This window comes from Equus caballus, chromosome 23 (assembly GCF_041296265.1).
Source record: "Equus caballus isolate H_3958 breed thoroughbred chromosome 23, TB-T2T, whole genome shotgun sequence".
Classification (NCBI taxonomy): Eukaryota; Metazoa; Chordata; class Mammalia; order Perissodactyla; family Equidae; genus Equus; species Equus caballus.
The window spans coordinates 15062711-15082671 of record NC_091706.1 but is presented as its reverse complement, the minus strand read 5'-3'; positions in this window follow the sequence as shown (position 1 = coordinate 15082671).

The window sequence follows — 19961 nt, the reverse complement described above, 5'->3', positions numbered from 1 at the left end:
ATGCTGATTTTGATTTTTTTGTCCAAGTAGAATTTTCATGGATTAAAATGTACAAATCTTAAGCATACAATTCAATGAATTTTCTTCTGAATACACACCCATGTAGCCACCACCCATATCAAGATATAAAACATTTCTGTCATCTCAGATCTTCCCACGTGCCCATCCCAGTCAACACTACCCCTCACAGAGGTCCCCACTAGAAGGTTTTAAGTTTCATTTGTACAACACCGGGACAGGAAAAAAGATTTCTGAAAATCTATAGGCCATTTGCCTTTCCTGTCTCCAAAATGGATTATGGTTCCACCGCTATGAACAATTCGTGTATTCATTCAACAAAAATTCATTGAGCACTCCCTATGTGGCAGCCACTATTTCCGATGTTTGGGATAGATCAGTGTACAAAATAGATAAAGATCCCTGCCCCCAGGGACCTCATAGTCTAGTGGTGGTAGATAGGCAGTAAACAACAAATATGGAACATTAGTAAATTATGCTAGAAGATTTAAGTGCTGTAAAAAAAAAAAGCAAAAGTAGAATAAAGCAGGAAAGATCGTAAGTACGAGGAGGTGGTGAGAATGAGTAAGGAATGAGCTACAATACTAAATAGGGTGGTCAGAGTAGGCTCCCCTGAGAAGGTGAAGCAGAGATTTGAGGATATAAGGGAGTTAGCTCTGTGATTATCCCAGGAAGGATCATTCCAAGTGGAGGACAGCCAGTGCAAAGGCCCAGAGGTGGGGGTAGACTAGAGTGTTTGAGGAACAGCAAGGAGGCCAAGGTAGCCAGATCAAGTCAGAGCTAACGGTGGTTCAGATCGTGTTGGTGAGGACTTTGGTTTTTATTCTAAACGAAATGGGGATCTATTATAGAGTTTTAAGAGGAGAAGGGATTTGACTTAATTTATGTTTAAAAGTTTCACTCTGGCCACTGCCTTGGGGATGGATTGTAGGGAGCAAGTAGAGTTGGAATAAGAGGAATTAGGAATTTAGCGCAATAATCTACTTAAAAGAAATGCAGGTTTGGACTAGAATAGTAATAGAGGAAGTAGTAAGAAACGATCTGATTCTACTTGTATTTGGAAGTAAGACTTTCAGGGATTCCTTAATGTGTTTGGCTATAGATAGTATAAGAGGAAAAGAGAAGTCCAGAGTGTGCCAGGCATTACCTGTTGGTACTCATCCCCACCCGTGTCCTTCTACTCTTTCCCTGTATTCCAGGGGCAGGAAGTCTAGAAACATAAGATTCCTTTGCCACCACGGTTCTAGTTCAGGTTCTACTAATGGGAGGCCCCTGGGAGATGAGAAGATGGGAAGAGGGTAGATGCTATTCTTCTTCTGGCTCCAGCTGGAGCAGCAGCAGCTGAGCACAGACTCCCTTAGGGGTGGTGTGGCAGCCCAGGGGCACATGAGCATGATCCCACAGAGTGGGCCATCGCTCCCTGCAGCTACTGATCTCTAGGGATCTCTCTTCTCTTTATGGTTCCTCAGTCATTCCTGCAATTCTGAGGATGCTGGTGTTAAACCAAGGGGAAGGAAGGATGAAGAAGAGGGAAGAATAAGGAAAAAGACAAAAGGAAGTAATGGTACAGTGTTAAATGAAAACGGAAAGACACCAAGATTTGTTACATGAACAGCAAAAGTTTTATCAAACTAACTCCCACTCCCAAAGACATTGCCTTCTGCATTTCTGTTTTCCCCAGATGTGTCAAAAAGCCCAAGGATTTCAAGTCATCCCTCACCGCTGGCCCTCTCATCCACATAAAGTTCTGTATGTCCCCTAATCCGACCATATCTCATACTCCTCTGACATCCTAAAAGCACCTCAACTGTATCTACTGGAATTCAAGGTCATCAACAGAATCCTCCATGACCCGAACTCTTCTCTGAACCTCCTTCACTTAGAGTCGATCCTCATTATTCGCAGATTTCATATTTGCAAATTTGCCTACCCACCAAAATTTATTTGTGACTCCAAAATCAATATTTGTAATGCTTTCAGTCATTTGTGAACATATGCAGAGCAGTGAAGAATCTGAGTCAACACCCGCGTTCCCAGGTGAGGTTGAACAAGATGGCGCTCTGGCTTCTTGTTTCAGCTCTCACACTACACATGTGTCCTTTTTGTGGTCTATTGAATGCCACATATTTTACATTTTTATGCTTTTCGTTGGTGATTTTGATGTTTAAAATGGCCAACAAGCATGGTACATGTCTAGTTTTCCTAAGAGCAAGAAGACTGTGATAAGCCTTACAGAGAAAATGGGTGCTTTAGATAAGCTTTGCCCAGGCATGAATTCTAGCGCTGTCGGCCGTGAGTTTAATGAGAACCAATCAACGCTATGTATTAAATCAGGTGTCTTTAAACAGAAATACACATCAGACAAAGTTAGGTACTGATCAGCTGATAAAAATCTTGTGACCAGAGGCTCACGGGAACCTAATCTTGTATTTCTCTTAGGAGTAACAATTCAGTATTGGCTAATTTAGCATCCACGGCAACTGTCTAGAACATACTGCAATGAACAATGAGGACTGACTGTACTTCACTGACAGCTGGCTCTCCTCTGAAGGTACTGCTTCCCCCACAACCTTCTCAAGCAGGTGTCTATTTACTTATTTATTTTTTAATTCTCTCCTACCACTGAGGCTGGGGTGAGGTAGGTGTCCTCTTTGCTCCTTGTTGCCTCTTCTGGGCCATTTATCCTCCCTCCACTCTAACCCCCCAGCACCACCCCTGCTCCTTCGAGGTTCCGCACATAAGGCTAGTCCTCCTTGGAGCACTCATCGTCAGAGCCCCTAATCATTCTCCCTCATTTCTTGAAGAGTTTCATCTTTCCTTGTTTTGCTGTCATTCTCTACACTGCTACTCCTGCTATGATTCTTGAGGGCTTCAATGTCCACATAGATAATTCATCCAGTAATTTCGTTTCTTACCTCTCTTTCCTCCTCCTCACCTCCTATGAGCTTACCCTCCGCTCCCACCTCAGCCACCCGCTTCAAATGATCCATCCCATTTCAAGGAGACATGGAATCAGTAACAAGAGAAATTCTCAAAGTTCCTACTTTCACATCTACCAATCTGCCTACATCTAGACCCATATACTCCATGCCCCTCCTGTGCCTATGAATGACTGTCCCTGCACTTTCCTGAGGCCACTCCTCCCTCAGACACTGGATTCCACCCCTCCAAAGTTGGCAAGGGCCTCACTGCTTCCACCGTACCCTCCTCTCTCAAAATTGTCCATTTCTCTCTCTGCCAATTTGCTTATTCCAATGAGCATCCAGGCATGTTGTAATCACTCCCTTGACATCACCTCCCCCTCCCACTATTTGCTACATTTCTCTACTCCTTTTGCAGCAAAAATCCTCCAAATAATTTTCTCAATTCATTGTCTCCATAGTATCTCTTCTAATTCTCTCTTGAACACATTCCAATCAAATTTTTGCCTCAACCACATCACTAAAACGCCTATCAACTCGATCCAATGTTTATTTCTCAGACTTCTTTCTTGGTCTAGCTGCAGAATTTATGCCAGTTGGTCTTTCTCTTTTCCTTGAAGCTCTATTTTTTTTCACTTGACTTCCAGAGCACCATTTGCTTCTAGTTTTCTTTTTGTGTCTCCTCTTTCTTATGTCCTTTATTGGATTCTCTCACTCTCCCAAACTCCAAATAGTGGAGTGTTCCAGAGTTCCATCCTCAATTCGCCTTTCTTCTCTACCTTTACAGACTTTCCATATAATCTCTTCTGGTAAATACCAATTACACCCTCATGACTCCCAAATGTCTATCTGCAGCCTGGGTAATTCTCCTGAACTCCAGACTTATTTATCTTCCAGTCTTCGTGGATGTCCATCTACCTCTTGTTACCCACCCAAAGTTGCTTTTATTTCCCCCACCTTCCTCGTCGCAGTAAATGACAACTCTATCTTTCCAGTTGTTGAAGCCCACATCCTGAGCTCTTCCTTCTTTGACTGCTTTCTCTCAGATCCCCTTCCAATATATTCTCAAATACTCCTGGCTCTATCTGGACTGTATCAGAATCTAGCCACCTCTCAACCCCCTGCTTCTGCTTCTGCTCCTGCTCCTGCTCCCATTGTTTCTTGCCAAGATCACTGCAACAACCTTTTAATGTTCTCCCTGATTCTATCCTTTTGCTTCCTTTTCAGCGTATGTGTGTTTGCTTTGTTCTAACAGAGCAACCAGAGTACTTCTAAGATCCAAGTTGGACCTATTGTTCCTCTGCCTAAAATCTGCCAGGGGCTTCCATCTCTCTGAGAATGAAATGCAAAGTTTTCACCATAGCTTATACAACCCTACCTGATCTGGCCCCTGCTGCTTCTCCATCTCATCTCCTGTGGCTCTCTCCCTCATCCACTCACCTCCAGCCACTTGGACTCTCACCTCAGGGAATTTGTACTTGCTTCTCCCGGGTGGCTGTCCATCTCCCATCATTTGGAGCTTTGCTCATAGGTCAAATTATCCAAGAACTTTCCTCTCTGTTTATTGAACGTAGCACCACGCCCCCCTTCTTTTTCAGTCTACCTACTCAGCTTTACTTTTCCTTCACACTCACCGCCACCTGGATTAATATATTTATGTTTATTATGGTACCTCCTCTAGAAAGTGAGCTCCATGGTAACGGTTCTGTTTGTTTCGTTGCTGTATCCCAAGAGCTTTGAGGTGTTCTAGATGACCAGTAAACATGTGTTGACTGAATAAATTAATTTTTATTAAGAACCTTTGGTAATAATATACCTTGAATCAGATTCAACCATTGACTTAGCCATTAAGCACTTCTTGAACTAACAATACCAGCTGCAAAATAAAAAGACTGAGAAACCGAAGAGAAATTTGCTCATGAAAGATGACATTGATAACCATTTTAAAATATTTCTGCAAATACACTAAGATTGTGGTTTGGACCATATCCCAGTCAAAAAGGAGGAAAATGAATGTGACACCTTATCTGTCAGTTAAATAAATATGCAAATACCAAGGAAAGTGGAGGCTTAACACACGCATGTTGACTAAACGAATTAAGGAGGTAAGGAGAAATTTTTCAAGGAAATTCACATCTGACATTTTGACGGCCCGTAGAAGACTGAGTCGCTGCAAATCTACTGTTTTTCACTGATAATAGATGTAGCCTGGGTCCTTGGCTCTCAAGAGAAAGAAAACGCTTCTACACAAGAAGAACGTAAATTTTACTTGCAAGTTAATATCCCTGACCGTTGTTCTGACACTCACTTGAAAATGTTTTAGATGTGAAGGGAGGAGCTTTTAAAAATGTATTTTATTTCCTTTCTCAGATCATGAGAGGGACGGCGCCCTGACAGTGAGGTTGCAGAAGGAGTTGCTGTGTTTTATTCGTGTTGCATCTGATTTGCGTTTTACACGTGTGCCGTGTGGGCGCGTGGGAGGACCAGGGACCTTGAATCGAGAGACAAACTTGTAACCTTGGACATCAGGACCTCCAGGGCCTCCACGGAGCAGAAAACCTGAGCTCCTTCCCTGTGTCCACACTGCCCTCTCTGACTTCACCTCCTATTCTCTGCCCTTCGGTCGCTACGATCTAAGCACACAATTTCTCTAACAGTTTAGTTGGTTAACTACTAATTAGCAATTGGTTATTTCTGTAATAACTGAAGATATTAAACTTCTTTTCATAGGTCTGCCAGTCCTTTAGATTTCTTTTTCTTTCTTGCCTCAGGCTTTGAACTTTCTCTCTCCTCTGCCAGAAACTCACTTCCCTGGATCTTCCTTCCCACCTTTCCGTCTCAACTTTGAGGAGTCACCTCCTCAAAGGGACTTTAGCTGACCGTCCAGTTGAACAATGCCCCTGCTCCGCTCAACTCGCTCATTGACATTACCCTATTTTGTTTTCTTCTTAGAACTTACCACTGTCTGAAATTCTCTCATTTACTTATTCGTTTAATTTTGATCACACCTTCTTCCCCTCCCTGCAGCTGAGTAAAATCTGCAGGAGAGCAGAGACCGTTTCTGTTTTGCTAAGATCTCTATCCCCAGTACTGGAGCTGTGCCTGGCACACAGCGGGTACACTGCAAGTATTTTTGGGAGGAAAAAAATGAAATGGCTTCTCTTCTCTGATCACGAGGTCTTTATCTCTAGAAGGAAAGAGTCAGGCTAGATCAGTGGTTCTCAAGTGGGGTCCCTGGATCAGCAGCATCAGCATTGCTTGAGAACTTGGAAATGCAGATTCTCAGGCCCCACCCAGACCTGTGAAATCAGAGACTCCAGGGCGGGCCCGCGACCTGAGACTTAGCAGCCCTGCGGGTGCCTGGACATGCACAAGCGTCTGAGAACCACTGCACCCCAGGTAGTCCCCGAGGCCTCTTCCTACTTCATGCCTAATTTTCCATTTTTTTAGCTTTTTTAATTACAAATGTATTTCACATATGGAAATAAGGGTAAAAAATAATACAATGAATCACCAGTCCTCAATGGCTCAATTTAGCAAACTTCATATTATACCATATTTATTTAAAAATGTATCTCAAGTATATTTGAAGCCTACAGTGTATGACTTTTTCCCAGCCCCGTTCTCCTGCCGTCTCTAGAGGGAAGCCACTCTCATGAATTCAGGGCTTATCGTTTCCAAATTATTTTCCAAAGTACTTGTATAAACTTACATTCCCATCAACAGGGCCTAAGAACCCCACTTCTCCACACACTTCCAACATTTGGCACTGTCAGCGGTTTTGAAGTCTTGCCTACTGATGGATGTGAAATGCTATCTATTAGGATAGTAATTTACATTTCTCTAATAACTAATGATGCTAAACTTCTCGTGCTTCTTAGCCACTTAGACTTCTTATCATGTAGTCAAATACCAATTTTCCATCAACTATGTGGTTGCAAATATCTTTTCCAAGAACATTACTTTTTCTCTTTGTTTCTGATGGTTTTGTTATTCAGGATTTTAAGGCATTTATCATTTGCTTGATGATAAGTACCTTTTTACTGCCTAAGAAATCCTCCCTTAACCCCAAGGTCATAATGATATTCTCCAAAATTTTATAGCGAACGCTATACTTTTCACCTTGAGGCCTTTAATCCTTGATCTTCGTACGTGATGTGAGGCTGGGATTCTAATTTACCACTTTCTCTTTCTGTAATAGAAGACTGGTACCTCGACTTCCCTTTCATCCAACATGAAAACAAAATTTTGCATATATAAGCTCTGCCCTAATGGAGCTTACAGTTTTGGGGGAAGAGAAACAACAAACAAGCAAGCAAATATAAAAGCAGCAGCAGTGAATATCTACACAAGGCCTCCCTGTGTGGGGCACTGAGCTCTTTGTGCCTATTTAACTATTTAATCATCCGAGTTTCTCCACGAGGTAGGAGCAGCTAATCTCCTCATTCTACGTATGAAAAAATGAAAGCATAAAACAATGCAGCAACTTCTGCCAGGCTGCACAGACGGGAGAGCTGGGGTGTCCATCTAGGCTGTGCACCCTCAGGGCCTGTGCTGTGATGCTGTGACAGCTGTGACTGAAAGCCACGTGGGGGTCAAGGGAGGGGCTCGCCTTAGCTGGGGATCAGAGAAGGAGTCTTTCAGAAAGTGACGTTTAGGGTCAAACCTGAAGGAGGAGAAGAAAGCAGCTCCTCCCTGCCCCCGGAGCATGGATGGTTCTGCCTCTCCAGGTCGTAAACAGGTCAGAGAACACAGAAGGAATGAAGGAATTGTTCCACCCCTTAGGGTGAACCGAGTAGCAACAGGACATATATCTCAGTGGTCACAAAATATAAACGCCCCTCCCACCCCCAGCCAAAAAGCAAAACCCAGCTGTGTCCTCAACCTGCATGTGCGTGCCCGGGCATGTGCTGCGGCTGACACACGCGTGCCGTCCACACAGCTGCCTGGACCCCAAACACAACAGCGTCTTCTCTCTCGGTTGGGAAAGCCCGTCGTCAGGAAACAGCATGGTATGCTCTCTGGAGGGCCCTCCTCCTGTCCCTCTCTTCCCTCTGCACTACTGGCAAGACAGAGAAGCCTTTGTGAAATCCAGGATGGAGCTCACAAAGTACACAGACGTGTCTGAACCAAGTCTGAGCATCTTAGTCAAGGCACTTGAAAAACATTATCTTCTTCCCCTCAAGACACTTCATTCAGTTGTACCAGCCCCTCACATTATCAATCAAATGAGTACATTGTTCTTAAATTGCTCAAGAGGTGAAAAGGAGTCCGAAAAGTTTCCCCAAAGGACCATGGGAAAAGCCAACACTTTCTGGAAAGATACCTGAAATGCTGAGCTGGTTGAGCCCCCTTGTTAGCAGGGCTTCTAGTACACACTGAGAAACTTGGGGTGTTTCTCCCACTGGAGCCACACAAAGACCACTCCTTTCTCCTTATAAACCCACCTCTGCACTCCCTCAGATTTTTCTTCCCATCTCCCTCTAATTCACAAATCATATTTTCTGACTTATGAATCAAGACATATAAGCAAGGGTGCTGGTCCCGTGGCCGAGTGGTTAAGTTCACACCCTCTGCTTCAGCAGCCCAGGGTTCACCGGTTCAGATCCTGGGCACAGACCTACATGCCGCTCATCATGCTGTGGCGGCGGCGCACATAGAAGAACTAGAATGACCTACAACTAGGATATACAACTGTGTGCTGGGGCTTTGGGGAAAAAAAAGAGAGAGAAAGATTGGCAACAAGTGTTAGCTCAGGGCTGATCTTCCTCACCAAAAAAGAAAGAAAGAAATATAACCAAACATGTGCTTGAAGATTTTATGGCCCCCTTCTGCAGCATTCTACGAGACGAGTTCAATGCAGTGCCTATACTGCTCCCAAGTCCTGGAAGGATGCGGATACAGACAGGATCATGACCGCAGTTAGAAAGTCATAAGCTGGGCTGATCAAAGGGACCCCTCTTTGGCCACACAGCCTGGTGTTGGAAGCACTGGTGTGCATGGACAATCAAAGGCATCTGGCTTCTAGCCTGGCCCACACCCTATCCGGCCAGCTCCGCCAGTTTGAAATGCTTCAGAATGAGAACCTATCATTCACTGAGCCCATGCCGAGCTTCGTGAGCCATGTGCTGTCCCTTGCATTGTATGTACAGATCAGTAGGAATAAAAATATGAGACATGTTAACTTATAGACTTGAGTTAAAAATGTGCTCTGATTTTATAGGGCACACTGTGACCCACCTTGAAGTATGCTCTTGAAGTGTCACTTTAAAACATTCCCCTTTGAAATAATTTGGTATAGCGTCTTGGCCTTCAGAATTTCTGAAAGGTTCTTTGATTGTCAGTGTGCTGGGCAAAGGAAAAAAGTGAGGACAAAGGAAAGAGGAAGGAGAAGAGTGTAAGAGAGGACAGAGAGAGGAAGAAAAAGGAAAGGGAGGGGAGAGGACAGCAGGGGAGGGGAGGCCGGCAGTGGCAAGATGGGTTTGATTTGACCCACACGCACTTTCACAGCACATGAGGTGCCGGGGAGTTGACGGGCTTCCCCCGGATGTTTGGGACATCCACATGTCAGAGCACTGCTCCTGTCGGTAATCGCATCACTTCTTACAGAGGCTGCACCTCCCCAAATCTTCAGGAGAAAGATAGGGCTGCTCCATTCCACTACACTGAAAAAAATTCCTGCCCTATACTCACAGTTCCCATCTCTATTTTCCTGACCTTCAGGATGTGATTACTTGGAATTTCTGGTTGTACCCCTGTCTGAATCACTCAGGTAATATTTAGAGCAGACTGCTAGATTCTACATTCAAAGTATTCTGCCTCTAAAGACGCCCACAGATAAGCTAATGGAGGAAATGAGATCATAGAGTCTATTTCTCAGCCTCATTCTTTCCATCATTGTGTTCTTACCCCAGTCCATCTTTTTCCCTTTATCCTATTTAAATTTTAAGCTCTATCTTGTATGTAGATGTTGTTGTAAGCTAGTAACTCATTTCTGGAACTAGGTGGAAAATCAATTAATAAAAAATTTCCTATGGTCTGAAACCTTGGCGACCTCTGAATCATAAATGTCTATGAGGCCACAGGCCGTCAAGCAGACCTTTGGCGTTACCATACTTGTGGCAGAGAATAACGCCTCCCCAAAAGATGTCCATATCTTAATTCCCAAAACCTGCGGATATGTCACCTGACGTGGCAAAAGGGCCTTTGCAGATGTGATTAAGGGTAAACTCAATGGAATCAGAAGGTTCCTTATAGTGAGGATGGCAGGAGGGTGAGAGTCAGAGAAGAAGACTTGATGATGGAAGTAAGAGTAAGGGTCAGAGAAGTGAAGATGCTACACGGCTGTCTTTGAGGATGGAAGAAGGGGCCACAAGCCAAACAATGCAAGTGGCCTCCAGACACTGGAAAAGGCAAGAACACTGGAGCCTCCAGAGGAGACAGCCCTGCACACACCTTTGTTCCAGCTCAGCAGGATCTCTGGCCTCCAGCACCGTGAGGGGAGAGAGACACTGGTGTTCTAAGCTAGAAAGCATGAGGTAATTTGTTACAGCAGCAAGAAGCTGGTGCAAGACTCCTTGAGAATTCTGGATCACCTCCACGTCACAATCGTGTCGTATGTTTTCTCTTTTTCTCTCTTATTCTCTCTTGCCACACAGACTGCCGTGTCGCTCATTTCCTGGTCCCAAGTCTGCTCACGGTGTACGAACTAGGTTCCACCATCCTGCCCTGGACCGTTCGGCTTCGAACTTCATGCCTCCGTTTTGGCATTGACTGATGGCTCCTGTTCCACCTGGTGGTTTGCCATATACGACATCACCTTTCACTGTTCATCTCTAACTAGACGGTGCCCCCCTTCCAGGGCTGACAGCTTCCCAAATCTCTAGTAAGTCTGTGAGCAGCGCCTCTGCCTTCACGCCTCAGGACTCACTGCCATCGTGTTTGCAGTGACGGAAACGATCTATCTGCATGGCCACTCCGGTATGCCAGTATCGGGTTCTTCAACTGTGGCTAGTGGGACTGAGGAACCAAATATTTGATTTTGTTTGATTTTAATTCATTCAAAGTTCACTTTAGATGGACACACATGGCTAGTAGTTGCCACACTGGAAGCACAGCTAGGTTTTCAGGACGTGCATATTGATAAGGATTAATCAAAGCAGTCATCAGACATCTACAATTCTTACGCTCAGATAAGTAAACTTTTCTTTAAATGTTGCTTCAGAAGAAGGGCAATCATGATGAAAAGTACCTGAAAACCAAAGACATTTATCCACGAAACAGGCTTCGATTCCGTGAGAGAATGGTCAGTACTTAAATGAAATCCCCAGGACTGTTAAAGCCCTGCGCACCATGCTGTTGCCTTCAGGAACTCATACAAGGAAATGTCCTTAATTAAACGTGTGATTTTTTTGTGCGGCTCTGGGGACTTGTAATGTCTGGGGTATAAATAAAGCACCTTCGTAGCTGGGTTTGAAGGCGTGCGCTCACTCCCTTCAGTTCCCAGGTCACGCTGATGCTCGGTTACCCAAGCATCCAGGTCTGCCACATGAGGAGAGAGAATGGCGGCCGCGCGCATCTGCTGACAGCTGTGCCCCATGCTGTTCTCTGATTTACCTTCCATGAAATGTCTGTGGCTGTAGAAGCCCATGTAAAGGGGAGCAAGCAGGAGATGTGTAACTGCCAGGCACTTACTGGCTGCAGTAACTGGAGGAACACAGCGGGAGCCTTGCAAGGAGATCCTTTGGCCTGGCTCTGGGCTAGACAGCGTTAGGTGAGCTGAGTGACGCCAAATGGAAGCTGACATGGTTTCAAAGACACAAACCAGATGGTTCAGTGGAGAATGCCGTCCCAGCTTCCTGCCACTCTCATGGTTTCTGCAGGTAGATTCTGTGCATTTGAACCAAAACCCTATACAGAGAGAGGCAACAAAATGCTAAATTTACAAAGCTTGCATTTGACGTCTTTTACCTTTGTGTAAGCATCTATATAACTAGATTTGCAAGTGGATTATAATCCAGGAAGAGTGAAGTCACAAAAACCACAGGGACAGCCTGTCAATCAGGGATGATGCTGGTTCAACCCAGAGACAGGATCCAGTACCCCATGAGGTAAGTGTTTGTCTCTTCCTGCAGAAGCAATGAGCTCCCTTATTTGGGGGTTTTAACTAGTTCCAGAATTCATTTGCATCAAACTTGCTTTCACTTAAAAAAATAATAATAAATCAAGAAATAACTTTAAAATATAAGGAGATTTAGCTGCATGTAAATCTCTAGAATGTATAGCCTATTTGTTCAGATAACAGAACTCATCTAATTGGATGATGAGGACTATGCTTATTGCAGCTTCCTACTTCTCAGGGATTTGCAGGCTCACTGCTTCTCAGGGGATTTCAAAATGCGACATAGCTTTGTGCATGAATCAATTAATCAGTCACATGCCAAATGTCGAGAGTTTGTGGAGTATTCCAAACGAGAAGTTAATGTTGTGTGGGAATTAATTCTGTAATTTCCTCCTCAAAGGTAGAGGGGGCTGGGAGAAACATCCCTCCATCTCTTTAAGGGCATTTCCCTCCCCTGTGTGTTCAGTCTTCACTCTCCAGCACCTGACAACGGCTCCACCTCATTAGCTCTTGTTTGGGATGGTAAACGCTGCTACAAAAAGTCTGTGGCTCAGATGGAAGGTCGTCTACTTGGAGATTCCAGGGATCATAAGTTGCATTAAGACTCAGAGTTCCAAACCCTGTGAAAAACAAAAACCATCTGTATTTAAAATAGAAATACTTGTATTCCTTAAGTGTCTAAGACAATAAACCTTTTAATAGTTCAAATTTCTTTGGTGTATAATTGTTTCATCAGATTTTAAACCAGCACCAAACAGTCCTTCATTCCTTATCTTGACAGCTAGGCCACCTTACTCAAAATTTCTCAGTGCTCACAGAAAAAGGAAAAGTACTCAGTGTAAGGCAAGAAAAAGGAGACGCTCCGAATCTGAAGGCCGCAATGTCCGAGCCCGCTGAGTGCCTGGTGGGGGCTGCGCTGCGCTTGAAGCCCCACTTCAGTGCAGAGAGCGGTGAATGCCTGACACTGGGTTTCCGAGGGACATTGGAACAGCAACACCGCCCATCCATTCCTCCATTTAGCACACATGGCGGGGGTGCTTTAAACACACTAGGAAAAAAGGAGTCTAGCAGAGAAAGGAGAGAAGCCTAATTGAGAAGGAGACCAGGAGTCTGTTGCAGGCAAGAAGGAAAAAATTCAGATGTTCATATTTTTAAAAAAAGATTTATTGTTCAAATCATACTCTTTTGCTTTTTAAGAGCAGCCAGGAAAATGAAGTTATTGGTACATTAGGATTTTCCTCTCTGCTGTCATTTCAATTTAATTATTGCTCAGACATCTGTAATGGAAAGAACTAGGGGCTTGGAGCAGGGTTTCCAGCTTGACTCTTTCTAAATCTGTCCCTGGATAGATGATGGAACGGTGACAAGTGACCGTGGCCCTCAGAGAAGTTGTTTCTTTCTCTGAAATGCGGGAGTCCTAGTTACTACATTACAGTGTGGATAAGAACATTTAATGAAGTCATGAATGTGCCTCTGAGTTAGTGCAGCGTGTTAGCCGGTCCAAATTGAATCATCATGTTTTTGAAACTCGACAGTAAGAGACAGTCCTGCGACCTGCATAGCGCTGAAGTTTCTAGTTAAAGTATTTGAGGCAAACTGATTTGGATTCCAGGAGAAAGGACACTGGCTGGTGTCACAACAAAGCATTGGCCTCAGCTCTTTGACTGATCTTCCCTCAGGACGAAAGGCAGTGGGAGCCACAGGAAGAGGTCTTCTAGACGCTGTTTTGGAGGAGTTTGAGATTCTTCTGGTGTTCTGACAGAGGTGGAAATACCTGCAAAACCTTTCCCAGATGAATTTATTTGGGCCAACTTGTAATTGAAAAGTAGCTGCCACTCAGAATTTTGGGCAGAAGGGAGAAGGGAGAGCAGGGCCCCATCAGACGGGTAGAGTTAGAGACCTGCATGGTCCCGACCAGGTTTGCTTCCTTGTCATCTGGATTCTCCCACACCATGAAACAAGTAGGCGCCAACCAAAGCCTGAACGCAAACAGCAGGTTAATCCAGACCTGGTTCAGCAGCAATCTGCATTTAGAGCCTTTTAATAAAATTAAAGGGTTTTTTTGTTTGTTTTTCAAATGGACTCTTTTCCAAGCGGTATTCTAGTCCTTTCTTCTACAATTGTCTGGACTCCCAGAACCGGGTAGGAGTAGGGAAACCTCTTCCAAATCCTATAAAAGCTCGGTTGGCCTGGGAAATCTGGTCAAGGTGAAGCAGGCACTGGGCCAACGACCCCGGGCTCGGCTTTGGCTCTGAGGCCTTCGCTGGGGTCTCTTTGAGTTCTGTTTGTAGATGAGCAGCAGACCCTGGTCAACCAAGCGGGATGGAAGGAGCCCCGTGTCCACCGGTCCTGTCTTCTTTCCCGTCCTGATAACAGGCGCGGTCAGCAGGAACTGCGGGACTAGAACTTGGGCGGTGGTCGGGCCCTGTGGTCACGCCCCCCGACAGCATTTCCCAGCGGCCGGGTCTCCCCATTCACCCGTGTTGCCCTGGTGTTTCCTGGTCCAGCCGCTCGCGGGGCCGTCCTAGGTCGGGGCCCTGGGGGGCAGTGCTGATCCCGAGACAGCCCACCTCGGGGCTGGCTTTGCTCTGGGGGTGACGGCTTGTACTTCCTGTAGTTATGCTTTTTCCCTGGAGAAATCGCAGGTTAGACGGGCGGGGAAAAAAGCCAGTCCCTGCTTGATGTTTAATAGCTTGGTCGTTACGAGGGGCCCTGTAAAACCCTCGCCCCCTGCTGTTACGTGGGTGTTTCGTAACCATAAAATCTGCCGTCCCTGCCGCAGCATATTAACTGGCCCCGAGTCTAAAACAATCCACAAGGATTTTAATTTCTCATCTGTCTCCTTACCTAGTTCCCACACAATTATCCTGGAGCCTCCTGAACCGTCGCCCTTGTCAGTCGGCCGTGAGCCGATTTTCAAAGGGCGCTGCGTCGTGCTGAGCGGCTGGCACAGGTGACCGGGCTGCTGGTGCGGTGGCGGCGCGGAGCCGCGGTCTCGGCGTCCGCTTCAGCGGGGACCCGGCCTCGCCCCGAGGCGTGCGAGCCGCGAACGAGCAGCCGGAACCCCGCGCTGCGGGTCCCGCCAAGGCCGCGGCCCTGCGGCTTCTGAGTCTTCTGTCTGGGAGCTGCTATTTGTTGAATGACTTTAGGGAGCAAATGTGGGTGTCCCCTGAATTAGCCCGTGGAAGGAACTTGTTGAGATTCCAGCTATCTTTTTGGGTTTCCCCAGAAGCAGACCCATGGCCGGAATTTGAGCCGAGGTCATTTATTTGGGAGGTGACCCCAGGAATGGCCAGGAGGGGAGTATGGGAAGAGAGACAAGGAGGGGAAGACAAGCAGCAAAGCCTGAGTTACCAGGCCGGTCACCACTGTGGCGCTTGACCTCCTGGGGGCACTGGGAGCCAGTGGGAGTCCAGAAACGTCTCCACCAGACCCCTTCGCCACCGCTTGAGGGGTACTTCCAGGAACTGACCCTCCAGCTCCTCTGCCCTGCAGGTAGGGGGCGCTCCAGAGGCCAGACAAACCCCCGGGGCAGAGAAATGCAGGTGCTGGCAGGCAGGGGTCAGGCCTCTGTGTAAAAACGGTAAGACCAGGGGTGGGGCGCTTAGAGCAGAGCGTGCACAGTATCTGCTCCACCAGCTCCAGGACCCGAGGGCCAGAGCAGATAGCCGGGAAGGCTGGAAGTCTGTTAAATCTCCCGGCTTCCACGTGAGCAGTCCACAGAATCCAGGGCTCCTATGTCAAAGCTGCCCGTTCCCTGGAGAGATGGTTCTAGTTGTTATTCTACCTGATCCTTCTTAAAATTCCATGTTTCATTCAAATGACCATTTATTCCACGTTTATTGAGCATCTCCTGGGTGCTAAGTGCCGTCGAGGGCCTGGGAGTCACAGACAGCACCGCCCCTATAGCTCTCACAGCGGCAGGCAAAGAGAGGAGCACAGCTGATTTTACTCTCACCCAGCATGTCAGCATGTCCGCGGGGAGCCCCCGGTGCACCAGAAAAGGGAGGGAGTAACTCTCCATAGGGAGGGAGGGCGAGGGATATGGGGGAGTACAGAGCGGGGCAGAGTGACTGCTAGTGGGAGGAGGCGAGCCAGGTATGCTCAGCAGGTGCTCGACCGAGGTGACAGCCACCTCTGACCCCCTCAGTTGTCCATGCTCTAGAAGTTATACATACCAATAGCAATTCCCACGCCTGAAGAATGCGTGCTTTACTAGTATTTTAATCAGAGCTTAACTTATAATGGGATTACGAGGAATGGCTTATTCTCTACTTTAAAAAGCATAGAGCTTTTTAAGGAGACTATCAGGAGCATTTCTTCTATCCAGTTTTCCACCCCTGTCAATTTCTTACCCCTGTGGCTGCAAATGAGCTCATCTTTCACTATAATTTTCATCCTCCTCTGCAGATATTTTAAGAGGTATTAGGTATGAACATCTGGACACCTAAAAACTGCCACCAGTCATACCACCTGCGAATAGATCCCATGAAGAATAGCTCATATCCAGCGCCAATCGTTCTGGAGAGCCTGTGATTGAAGAGGGCTGGCCACTGTCCCTTACCGCACGTGGCCCCCTAGGGAATGTGGAAAAGAAGGGCAGTCTGAAGGCTGGTCATGTGTTAGCTAGCTTCAAAACGAGGTGAATCTAGAAAAGTGTTAGCCAACTACGGGTGTGACTACAGTTTATATTTGCACATAAGTATATATGCAAATGTATGTGATACTTGTTTATATTTCATCCTGAAAATTAAATAAAAAGGATTAGTATACTGGTCTCTAAAATAAGAAATTCATATTCAACAATTTTTGCCATTTTAGAGAGAAAGCAAAAAAAGGTAGCCGAGATCCTATGATGTAGAGTAAAAGTCACAAACCGGCTGTTCTGTGGGCCAAATTCAGCTTGTGGATGTTTGCCTTGGCTCACACAATGTTTGCCCACATTGGGTTTTAACATGCATTAGTTGCCATCCTTTAAAAATAAGAATAATTTAAATCAAAACCCAGGTTTCCAAATTCTCTTGGAGTATCAAAATCTCTGCAGTTTTGAGCCTACATTTCACACGACAACATCCAGCCAGAGCTAGTGGGCACTCTCTCCTTGGACAAGGCATGTACTTGCCAGCCAGTCATGCCCCCACCCTCCCGTCACGGCGGATAGTCAGCCATCACATATCATTTCACTCCTTCGGGCTCCTTTCATTTACATTACCTGCCTGGCCCCTGCAAACCTTTGAGACAGCCAGAAAGGAATAAACCACGCATAAAGAACAAGACTTTGGTACTCAAATTTCATCTTACAGGATAGCATTTCCAAGACCACTGGAAAACTGGAAGATGTTCCAGGAGAAAATGCATTCTGTGGTAAAAGAAGTTTGAGAAATGCTCCACTTTTGAAATTCCCGATGTGTGCTAGAACAGCCAAATATCTGGGAAGTCACATGACATGTCGACTTGCCTGGCTTCGGTTAGAAAACAGTGACCACTGGGCGATTTTAGACAGTAGAGGAACTCGATCAGATCTATGCATCAGCAAGTTAAATTTGCTGTAGTGCAATTTCCCTAAAAACGAAGAGTTAATATAAGTTAAAGAAGCACCGTCCACATCTTCCGTGATCTTCCTCTCAATCTTACACAGGCATCCTGCATTGGGCGTCTAGTTCTTTTCTCTACAAATGGACAATAACAATACCTTCTTGTTCTGGGATGTGGGAGGATTAAATGAGATGGCGCATGTGATAAGTAAATGCTAGCTATTCTTATTCCTATTTATATTTTCTTCTTCCTGCTCTTATGATCTATAGATTCATAGATTTCCGGAAACATGGAAATTTCCCCACTTCCTGTGCAATTAGATATTTTATGTAGGAAATCCTGCTCACCTTTCTCATCCCACTCAAACTTTACGTCCTCTGGAACGCGTCTGTAGAGCTCCCCAGGCTGAAATACGGTCTTCACTGTTTGGAGTTATATATTTTTGTCTTCCCCAAGAAAGAAGATATAGAAAGAGAGGGGAAAGAAGAAGGAGGGACAAAGAAATCTTGTCCCTGGAGCACAGTGGTGAAAGTAAGGCAGCGTGGCAACTCAGTGGGAGTCTCAGATCACAGACACACCTCCGTGAGCTGGAGAGCAGGGGATTGCTGCGGTCGGTTCCCAGAAATGAGGATCGCTCGGTCAACCCACAGAGTTAGAAGTTCATAACCAAGAATGCATCCAAAAGAGCCAGCAGTTTCCCATGAGTCCAAGGGTTGTCTGCTACAGTTACGTTCAAACTGTTTTTCTGCTTTCCACTTGGTTTTCTATCCAGGCTACGGCAGCAGCTTCTCCATGCGCCCTTCTGGAAGCGGGTGGCTCCTCCACCTCTGAAGTCGACCGAGGCAGTACATAGTGAATGTTGTTGTAAAGACCATCGCTGAGGGCGGGAGGCTTGCTGCACAGGCACGGAAGAGGTAACCTGAACAACCTGAGGGGGCAGGCCCCCAAGTAACCAGAGATGGACTCATTCCACACAGATTTCAAGAATATTAAGATCCTACTAAGTATCAGGCACCTGGCTACAGATGAGGAAACAATGATACACAACCCCTGCCGACGCCTGCCCTGTGGGGCTTATGGATGGAGGAGAAGGCAGACAAACACTCCCTCATTAAGCAGAATGCCAGCAAAAGGAAAACTGTGGTTATTCCTCAGAAGGAAAGGCACGTGGCGCTTTGAGAGCATGTAACAGAGAATCTGGCCTCATCTTGGAGATCCAAGAAGGCTTTCCTGAAGAAATGAAGTCTAGATGATAACTAGAGTTAACCAAGCAGAAAAGGATAGGCATAAGGTTTCAGGTTCATTTGCACAAGCCTGTGGCAATAGCATTGTTAATATTCAAAAAACCTGGAAAACATGCAGTGTAGCCAAAGTCAATAGAAAAGATCCAAACTGAAGCCCAGAGAGGAAAAGGATGTGGAGAACAGAACAGAGCATAAGAGATACGGGAACAAAATCAGGTGACGTAGCATAACTGCAACCTGAGTCCCAGGGGAGGGGAGGGATGGAGATGGGGGCAGAAGCCATACTGGAATAAACAATGTCCAAAAATATTCCAAATGGATGAAAGACTTCAACCCGCAGATTCCAAAAGCTCAGCAAACCCCAACAATGATAATTTGATAAACAAATTGTGTTACACCTGTACAGTGGAATTCTACTCAGCAACAAAAAGAAATAAACTCCTAACATATGCCACAACATGGAAGAATCTCGAAAGTATTATGATAACTAAAAGAAGCTAGTCACAAAAGGCCACATGTATGATTCCATCCATACCATATTCTGAAAACAGGCAAAGTAGAGTGACAGAAATCAGATCAATGGTCACCAAGGCCTGGAATGGGAAGGAAATTGACTAGAAAAGGCCATGAGGAAATTTTGGGGGGTAATATACTTTCAAATATTAATAATACCGTGATTAAAATGGGCAACTGGGGCTGGCCCAGTGGTGTAGTGGTTAAGTTCATGCACTTTGCTTCAGTGGCCCAGGGTTCGCAGGTTCAGATCCTGGGTACAGACCTACACACTACTCATCAAGCCATGATGAGGTGGCATCCCACATACAAAACAGAGGAAGATTGGCACAGATGTTAGCTCAGGGCCAATCTTCCTCAAGCAAAAACAGGAGGATTGGTAACAGATGTTATCTCAGGGCCAATCTTCCTCACACACACACACACAAAAGCAACAAAATGATATCACCAGTAGGATGGAGATTTCATGATATTAATAATAGAAAAGTCTAGAAGAAAACATTCATAATCAAATCATCAAGAGTTAGCCACTGCTTCATTTATTGTCTGCTTTTAATTTTCTTGTTTAGACTTTTCTTTAACTGTGAAATTTTCTATGACACAATTATT